Source organism: Cupressus sempervirens, chromosome 1, assembly GCF_028749045.1.
Source record: "Cupressus sempervirens isolate cs-2001-9-10 chromosome 1, ASM2874904v1, whole genome shotgun sequence".
Classification (NCBI taxonomy): Eukaryota; Viridiplantae; Streptophyta; class Pinopsida; order Cupressales; family Cupressaceae; genus Cupressus; species Cupressus sempervirens.
Window position 1 is genome coordinate 680,658,688 of NC_143118.1, and position 8,420 is coordinate 680,667,107.

General features: G+C 36.2%; 1 pseudogene; it reads left to right on the forward strand.

Annotated features, from left to right (window-relative positions):
- Positions 1-428: 428 nt before the first annotated feature.
- On the forward strand, positions 429-2,004 carry LOC149579737 (scopoletin glucosyltransferase-like; annotated as a pseudogene).
- The last annotated feature ends 6,416 nt before the right edge of the window (positions 2,005-8,420 follow it).

The following is an 8,420-nucleotide window of genomic DNA, read 5'->3' on the forward strand; positions in this document are numbered from 1 at the left end:
CAAATTTTTAATGAAGAAATCCGATCGAATAAGTAGAGGGGGATGAACTCGGTTGGGTAGACTGGTTTTCGTGAGCAAAGATGAAAAGAAGTGAGAAGCCTTAAGGCCCGTTTGGTGAGCGAAATAGGAATACGTATTCTGGAATATGTATTTCGGAATAGAATGTATTCTTGTTCTCCGTTTCGTTCAGCCAATATTTGATGGGAATTCACAGACCCAAAAATTTATATTTTCTGAAATAAATAAAAATGGAATAGGAATACGTATTCCAATACCACCTATTTGGATGGAATCGCAAAACCCTTGGACCAAAATTGGAATACGTATTCCTATTTTACCTCATATTCCAATCCCGTTTTGGTGCATCTAAACAAGAAATTCGAAATTTTTGGAATACATATTCCTATTCCGCTCACCAAACTTACGTAGTGGCAGTGCCATTCCCAGGCCTGGGCCACTTCATCCCTTTTCTGGACCTCGCAAAGCTCCTCGCTTCCCACGGCCTCACCGTCAGTTATGTCACAACACCTGCAAACGTCTCACGCCTGCAGGGCTACCTTGATCAAGCCCCTGATAATGACGCTCTCGATATTCGCCTGGTTGCCCTTCCCCCGCCCCTCGTGGAGGATTTACATGGATGCGAGAGCACCGACCTTCTTCCGCTCGAATCAATGGGTTTTATATTCCACCTCGCAATGAAGCTTCAAGACCCTTTCGACATTTGGATGGAGCAGCAATTTCACCACCAAACAGTAGCAGCTCCTGTTTGTATTGTCTACGATATATTTATGGGGTGGGCTGTCGACATCGCCCAAAAATTCAACATTGCCAGTTTTCTCTTCAACACCTGCGGAGCCTTCGCAACGAGTCTGCTGCATTCCCTTTCTTGTTCAATACTTGACAACACCTTGGAGAAAGACGAGGAGGACGAAAGCCTCGTGGTGAGCTTCAATATGCCGCGTACCGTCAGATTGGGTAAAAATGAGGTATCCCCTGTTTTATTCAACACAAACCCCCTTCGGAGTTTTGCTCGTCAGTGTTACCTAGATATTGGCAAAGGATCGGGAATGCTGATCAATACTTTCCATGAGCTCGAGCCTTTGTATGCCCAGCACTTGAAAACTTTGACCGCTAATTCAGTTTGGGCAATAGGCCCTGTAAATCCCCAATTTGTATCTAGAGGAGCGGGAAATACTATGACGCGAGGGAAAATGGCGGACATCAATGAAGAAGAGCTGGTTTCCTGGCTGGATTCGCATAGCCCGCGCTCTGTAATTTATGTTTCGTTCGGTAGCTTTATTACCTTGCCAGAAGAGCAAACACATGCCTTGGCCAGAGGTCTGGAAGCCAGTGAACAGCCATTTGTATGGACTATTAAAGTATCCCCTGCAAAGAAGGAACCGGCGTCTTCGTGTTCAGATTCAAAAACTGATCAAATTAGCGCATTTCTGCCAGGGGGCTTTGTGGAGCGAGCGAAAGGGAGAGGGTTAATCATACGCGGTTGGGCACCCCAACTGGTAATTCTTTCTCATCCCTCGGTGGGTGCCTTCATAAGCCACTGCGGATGGAATTCTTCGCTGGAGAGCGTTTCTCTTTGTGTTCCAATTCTTGCATGGCCTATGTCTGGAGATCAGCACTTCAATTCTAAGCTTTTTGCTGAGTTGGGCGTTGGAATCCAATTTTGCCAGAATAAAGGCGAGATTCCGAAAGAGGAAAGTATAAAGAAGGCTATCACAACGGCTCTGCTTGGAGACAAACGAGAAGAGATGAGAGAGAGCGCTGAAAAATTGAAGTTGATGGCTTCAGATGCTGTCAAACTGGAAGATCTTCTGCCACAGATTTGAGAGCTTTTGTGAGTGACATGCACAAGTTGAATACAGGATCAACAAAAGAAAAGGAGGAGAAGGAATTTGACTCTTGATTAGAAATCTCGAGTAAGACTTTTATCACTTTTATAAATAATGGTTCTCTACCACTTTTATAAATAATGCTTCTGTACCGTAATCTGGTTTCAGTTGTCCGTTCCGTTGTCTCTAATGTGTTCAGCCTAAATTTTATGCACAATTAATGAGTCCCTGGCCCTGCCTTGCAGAGACCCTGCCTCCCTACCTTTTTCCATGTACCATCCTTTACCCTTGCAAACTTTGCAAAGCTACATATAAAATGAATGGTTTCTAAGATTTTGTGGTTTTGAGGATGGATAATCTTGGAAGCAGTAGAATGTTTCTATATAAATCACTTTGGTAAAATCTTTCGGAAATGGCATGAAATAGTGGTAATACGTTTGGAGGTTTGATGCACATGGCAAAATTCTTTAGGAAATGGCATAAAATTCTTGTAAATGCCATCTCGATTTGATTCCCTAGCATGACATGGGTTGCAATTTTTGTAAAAAATGGGTTTCTCTATTAACGTTTAGAATTTTGTTGGATTTGCTTTTCTCTCGAATCATGATGATTTAAGTTTTGGACACATGAGTGCGGAGCTTTCAATTGACAACGTTTTCCCACATAAGGGTCTTTGACATTTTTTCTTATTTGTTGTTCCTCTTGTTTCTTTTGAATATTGTATCTGCTTAGGGTTCTCTATTTGGGATGTCATGGATGCATCTCTAGGCTTTCTTAATTTTTTGGTATTGGGATTACGAGTGTTAGGGTATGTTTGTCACTAAAATTCAGTATACTATGAATGTCTTTTAAATGCTCTATGCATTAAAAAAATTGTTGTGATAAACATGCAAGTTTTTGACTCAAGTATTTTGTCCAAAGATTTTAGATTAATTGATCTTTCTAAAAGTTTTTCTTCACAAGGTAAAATTAGGGTTTTCTTCACACAAGTCTAAAATTCCATTAAAATCACTGGCCTAATTCCAAAACTTTTTAAAGGTTCTCTTTGAAAGAATGTAGTTTTGGACTCAACAAATGGATGGTAAAGATCTTTTGGATTGTTTACATCATTTCTGCATCATTTTCAATGTTTATGGCTCCTTAGTGGCAACAAAGTTAAAGAGATGATATGTCTTAATGATTGCAAACTCACTACTTAACTCATGATTCAGACATTACCAACATAAATACTTGATAGAGGAAAGATAATAATTTTGATTCTAGAACACAAATACAAAGACATGTAAGACACTGATGAATTTATTACTAATATTAATATTAATAAGTTGATAGGCTTTTCCTATTGAGATTGCTTGCAACTGGAAATTGTCTCACACCATCAAACCCTTCCCTCCATATAATTTGCAGTCGTCAGTAAGCAGTTTTAATCACATGCTTTCTTTAAGATTTTGCATTAACTAGGGTGGGTAGTTGGTGAGTGTAAGTTGAGTGGGTGAGGGGAAAAAGTGTCCTCTCCACACACCCACTCAGTGAGTGTGTTAATGCATTTATGGGAGAACACCCACTCTGTGAGTGCATTAAATGCATTTATGGTAGCTTAATCATTTCAACTGCCCATTACTATGCATCCCTTCATGTTTGATATTTAGGCCTCCATCAAAGAGGCAGAGTGTACCTAGGCTAACTTTGTGGAGAGAAATCCTAGAAGAAGGGCAGGAAGCCCACAAATGGTAGAGAGGAGCGATTGACTCATGGAAGATGAGTGACATAGATGAGAGAAGTTGAATCAAGGGTTCTATGCACTAGGGGTGCTGGTTCCCAATGCGTCTAATATGGAAAAAATCTTCTCTATTGGTAGATGTTATTGCTTACATTAACAAGCTTCGGGGCAAGTTGGGGAATGCGAAGTTGGCCAAGTTGAATCATTAAAGAAGGAAATGATGGTGGTGAGAGAAACTAGTGTGGCTACTTTTGGGTCTAATTTTTGTTTGATCAAGGACTAGTATGCATGAGTTGATTCATTTGATGCTAAAGGTGTCAAGTTGAGTGGAAATAGTAATCCTAGAATGGAACTTGAGGTTTGAATACTTGGCATAGAGGCAATGATAAGATTTCAATGCCCTAAATAGAACCACCCCATTGCTAGATTGATGGGGGCATTGAGGGAGCTTCATCTTGAGGTACACCATGCAAGTATGTCCACCAACATGGACATAGAGCCTATTGGGATGTGTTTAATAAGTAACATAAGTAAACCATCTATCAAACACTACAAATTTACTGATCACTATCTTGTGAACAGGGACAACAACTGGCCGGAAGCCATTCATGACTGTGTGAGACATGTTGGGTTCCATGGAATTGGCTTGCATGATGAATCCATTCATGGGTGGGGGATTTGCAGAGGTTTCATTGGAGCTGAAGATTTTTTCCCTTATGGCTTTGAATGAATGCCCCCAATTAGGATCCACATATTCTCTGCCTCCTCTATGAAGAAGATTTTCTTTGATTTGGGTCCCCCAGAGAAACAAGATTCCATCCCTGGTCAGTTATGCCATGGATTTCAGGTTTGGACTACTTCATCTAGCCTACCATGTGGTCGACAAATCAATTATCCTTGACTAGAATTACTATGGTCTAGATTGGGCCATTGATTTTTCTCTTGCTTGCATCTCTTCTTGAGAGTAGAAGAAACAAGGTTGTCATTGCCATCATTAATGCAACCCCCCACCCTCACCCGCCCCCCCCCTCAAACCCCCCCCAACCCTTGGAGTTATGATTCTTCATCTTTGGATGAATGGATAGTCACAATTTAGCAAGTGGTAGTGTGGGTTTTAAGTGGAGTTTGTGTGTTGTGATAAAGCATGTGTGATAAGTTGTTGAGTGCTAGTGGAATGAGAAGGACAACCAATATGAATCTCGTGGCAGTTGGCCACTGGTTGCATGCACCACATATATGCTTTTTATTATTAGTTTCATATTATTGCTGCCCTCATGGTCCCTTCATCTTCTTTTTGTGCCTCTATTTGCTCCCTAATACTGTTTCTTTCTACCGTTCTTATTGATTTTAGAGAATTCATTTGGAAAAGTACAAGTTAAAGTTTGTTTGAAAGTTTAAAAAATTATATGTGATCATATTAATGGTAAATTTAAATTATAAGTTGGTCATTTTTTCTTCAACCCTAAAATCCATCCTAGATGTCTACCAAGTTGTTTTCACTAAACTAAAAATCTCCTTTTCTTTCTCACTATTAGGTCTGAGTTTTCTATGTAACTATTTTTGGGGATTATTCATGTATAGCCATTGGTAGTTAATTTCTTTGTTTATGTTGTAGTTCATGATTTCAATTTTTGAAAATTTTATGTTTGAGAATTCTAATTTTGTGAGCTGTTCTATTATTTTCCAGAAAAGTGGGCTTCTTCTTGTACAATTATAGATAGGCACTTTGGCTTTGATGATTTGGAGGGGGATGATGATATACAAGTAGATTTTACTTGTCCACTCTATTATGAAGACTTTGACATCATTTTTCTTTGCTACCATTTCGAGGATGAACATTGCTCAAAGACAAAGAATGTGGTATGTTCAAACAATCTTAAGAGTTATTAGGGATGTTTTCTTGATGATTTTGGGCTTCGTTTCACATGAAACTTTTTGGATTTCTAGGAGGAAGTGATGCATTCTTTTTTCTAGTTATTTTATGCTTCTACACAAATTAGAAAAGTGCAACAAAAATTTGTAAGGAAAATATTCAAATTTGAAAATGATAGAGCCAACTATTTTTTACCAGTTTCCTTCTGTGAATCCCAAAATCCCTTAAAACTCATCCTCTAAAGAAAAAGGTTTTCATATTCAAAGGTAGTTGTAAAATTGCAACTGCTTCAAGAACAACAACTGGATAGATAATGGTTGCACCAACAACCTTCACTTAAAGCCACATCACATTTTGCTTGTGAAAGATTTGGTGGTTATGGTAAGATCATGATTGAATTTTGTGACTTCTGTTGTTCTCATCTGTGTATTTTTAGGCTCAACATTATCTTTTTGTTATGTCGAATATGATCTATGAATATGTGTTCTTGTTAAAGCACTTTAGCATCTACAACTTCTTAATTTATTCCTAAATCTTTGTTTGTACCAATTACTAAATCTTGAGGATTTGTTGTTCAACCAGATTCTTCTTCATTAGCATGGTAAGAGTAGACACCTGAAACATCAAAAAGTAGGACCGGTGACTGTTTCTTGCATATCAATAGTCCATGTGTTATTATTTATTTTATTCACTATTGGGTAGTGTCCAATCTTCTATAACTCCTTTTGCAGATCACTCCTTTTGTAGATATGCCAATAGTTATTATTTAAGAAAATCTATTTGTTATGCTAAAACGATTCCACTTGCTTTCCTATGGTTTTTGTACCATTAATTATTTGAGATTCCATCTCTTTCACATTCTTTCCATATTTGTCCTCATCCAATATGATAAGTGATCTATTTAGGAACTCTGCTATACACAATAATGGATGGTGACCAATTCAGACTATAACTTTATACCTACTCAAACTTAAGCAAGTGTGTAGTGGGGCCAAATCCCATTGTTTGGGATATCTTTTGCCTTTTCTTCATAGAAAATTACCATTCATTGCCCTTGTGCATATTATAAATGATGACGAATTTCACTTGATTGTCAATCTTCTTTTGTAATGTTATCCAAAAATTACCACAAAGTTCATTGCCCCTATTGTTAATTAATCTTTAGGACCTAGTGAAATTAATAATTTGATAAAATATTAAATTAGCTACATCATAAATTAGCCTTTTTAAATTATCTAACAATCACTATACGTACAAACATAATTGTTATTACCTTGTGCAATGACACTCCCAAGTATAAAATCCATGGTGATATCATCCCAAGATTCTTGCATAATTAGATGTGACATATGAAAGTTAGTGTTTTTTGAGCTCCTCTGTGGCATGAAAATGGAATCTCTTAACATTCCAAATCTACTTTATAAATAATGAATTGTGAAGTCAACCATGCCCACTTGAACTTTTTGCAAATCATTCAATAGGGTTGTATCCCATTATAAATGATATTAAATTAGTATTCTAATATTCAGCTTATAATGGGTGTTTAAGTCATTTAGTTAGTTTTTAAGAGTACTTCCCATTTATTATTTAAATCTTCATTTATGCTTTCACGTCAACAATCTATTGGTGTACCCTTTGCACCTATTAAATTGTTAAAATATCATTAAATTGTGCTATTATTATTCTACTTTAATTGACTATTAATGATCGTGTTATTCACAATATTTGTAATAAATAGTGTTTAGGTTCTAATACTCTTAATATAAGCCATATTGTTATTCATTTTATTTCCTATTTTAATCATGTTTCCTTTTACAATTGATCCTCAAATTTAATTGTAATAAATTACATATGTTCCAATGTATATTAATTTATTGTGAGAAAAACATAGAAATCATATAAACAAATTCAAACATCTTTTAATCATATTACTATTATTATATTGTAATTGATACCAATAATCAAGCAATTCCTATTAAAAGTGTTAAACCTATCAATATAAATGAAATCTTAATTCGTTGTGTTATCGACTTCTACTATTCTTTCAATCCTGTGAATGATCTAATTTAATTGATGCCTCCGAAAAGGGTGCAAGGGGTACATCGATAGGATTAATATCTAACTATGGAGATGACTTCTTTAAAGTCTACATGGACTAGCTACAAAAATTTAGTGCTACATGTCTAGATCATTATCCTCATTTTTTCCCCCTCTAGTTTCAATCTTTAGAATTGTAGTTTTTTTAAATAACCTATTACTAGATCAATTGACTCATGTTATCAATGATCAAAATGTGATTAATCGTATTTGACTTGAAATAGATACCAAACATATGCTCCCACAAGTGAAACTTTTAATTTATGATGGATCAATGCTAACCAAATCCATGGATAGGTCCTACATAAGCTCTTAAACACTAACTTTGCTCATTAATTGACATGAATTAAAACTGAATTGGTATTTAATTGCATTCATCATACCCCACTCAATACAACTAAAATTTTTAATTTAAGCTCAAAAGAGAGTAGATTATATCCTTTCTAGACCACTATGATAGATTTTGAAAGAATCTACATAAAAAATGTGTTCACATTAAGAATGAATGAGTACATAGTATGAGCCTTAACATGGTTTTGTTAATTATTTTGGAATCTATAATATTAAGTTCTTAATAATAAAATAAGATTGGAAGTATACTTGATAGACACTACATGAAAGACTAACTCTTCTCTCATTTTATTGATGTGAGGAAGATGTATATTCAATGAGAAGGATTATTAGTGATACTTGTTTTTATCACGTAAATCTTAAATTATGCTTTCAAATCAAACACCTATTGGTGTATCCCTTGTACCTCCTTTGGATGCAAGTGCTAGTATAGCACAATTATGAATGATGATCCCTAATATGACCATCATCAATCTTATAGTATACTATCTTACTTTAAGACCCCACATATCATGCATCTTGAAGAAGGGAA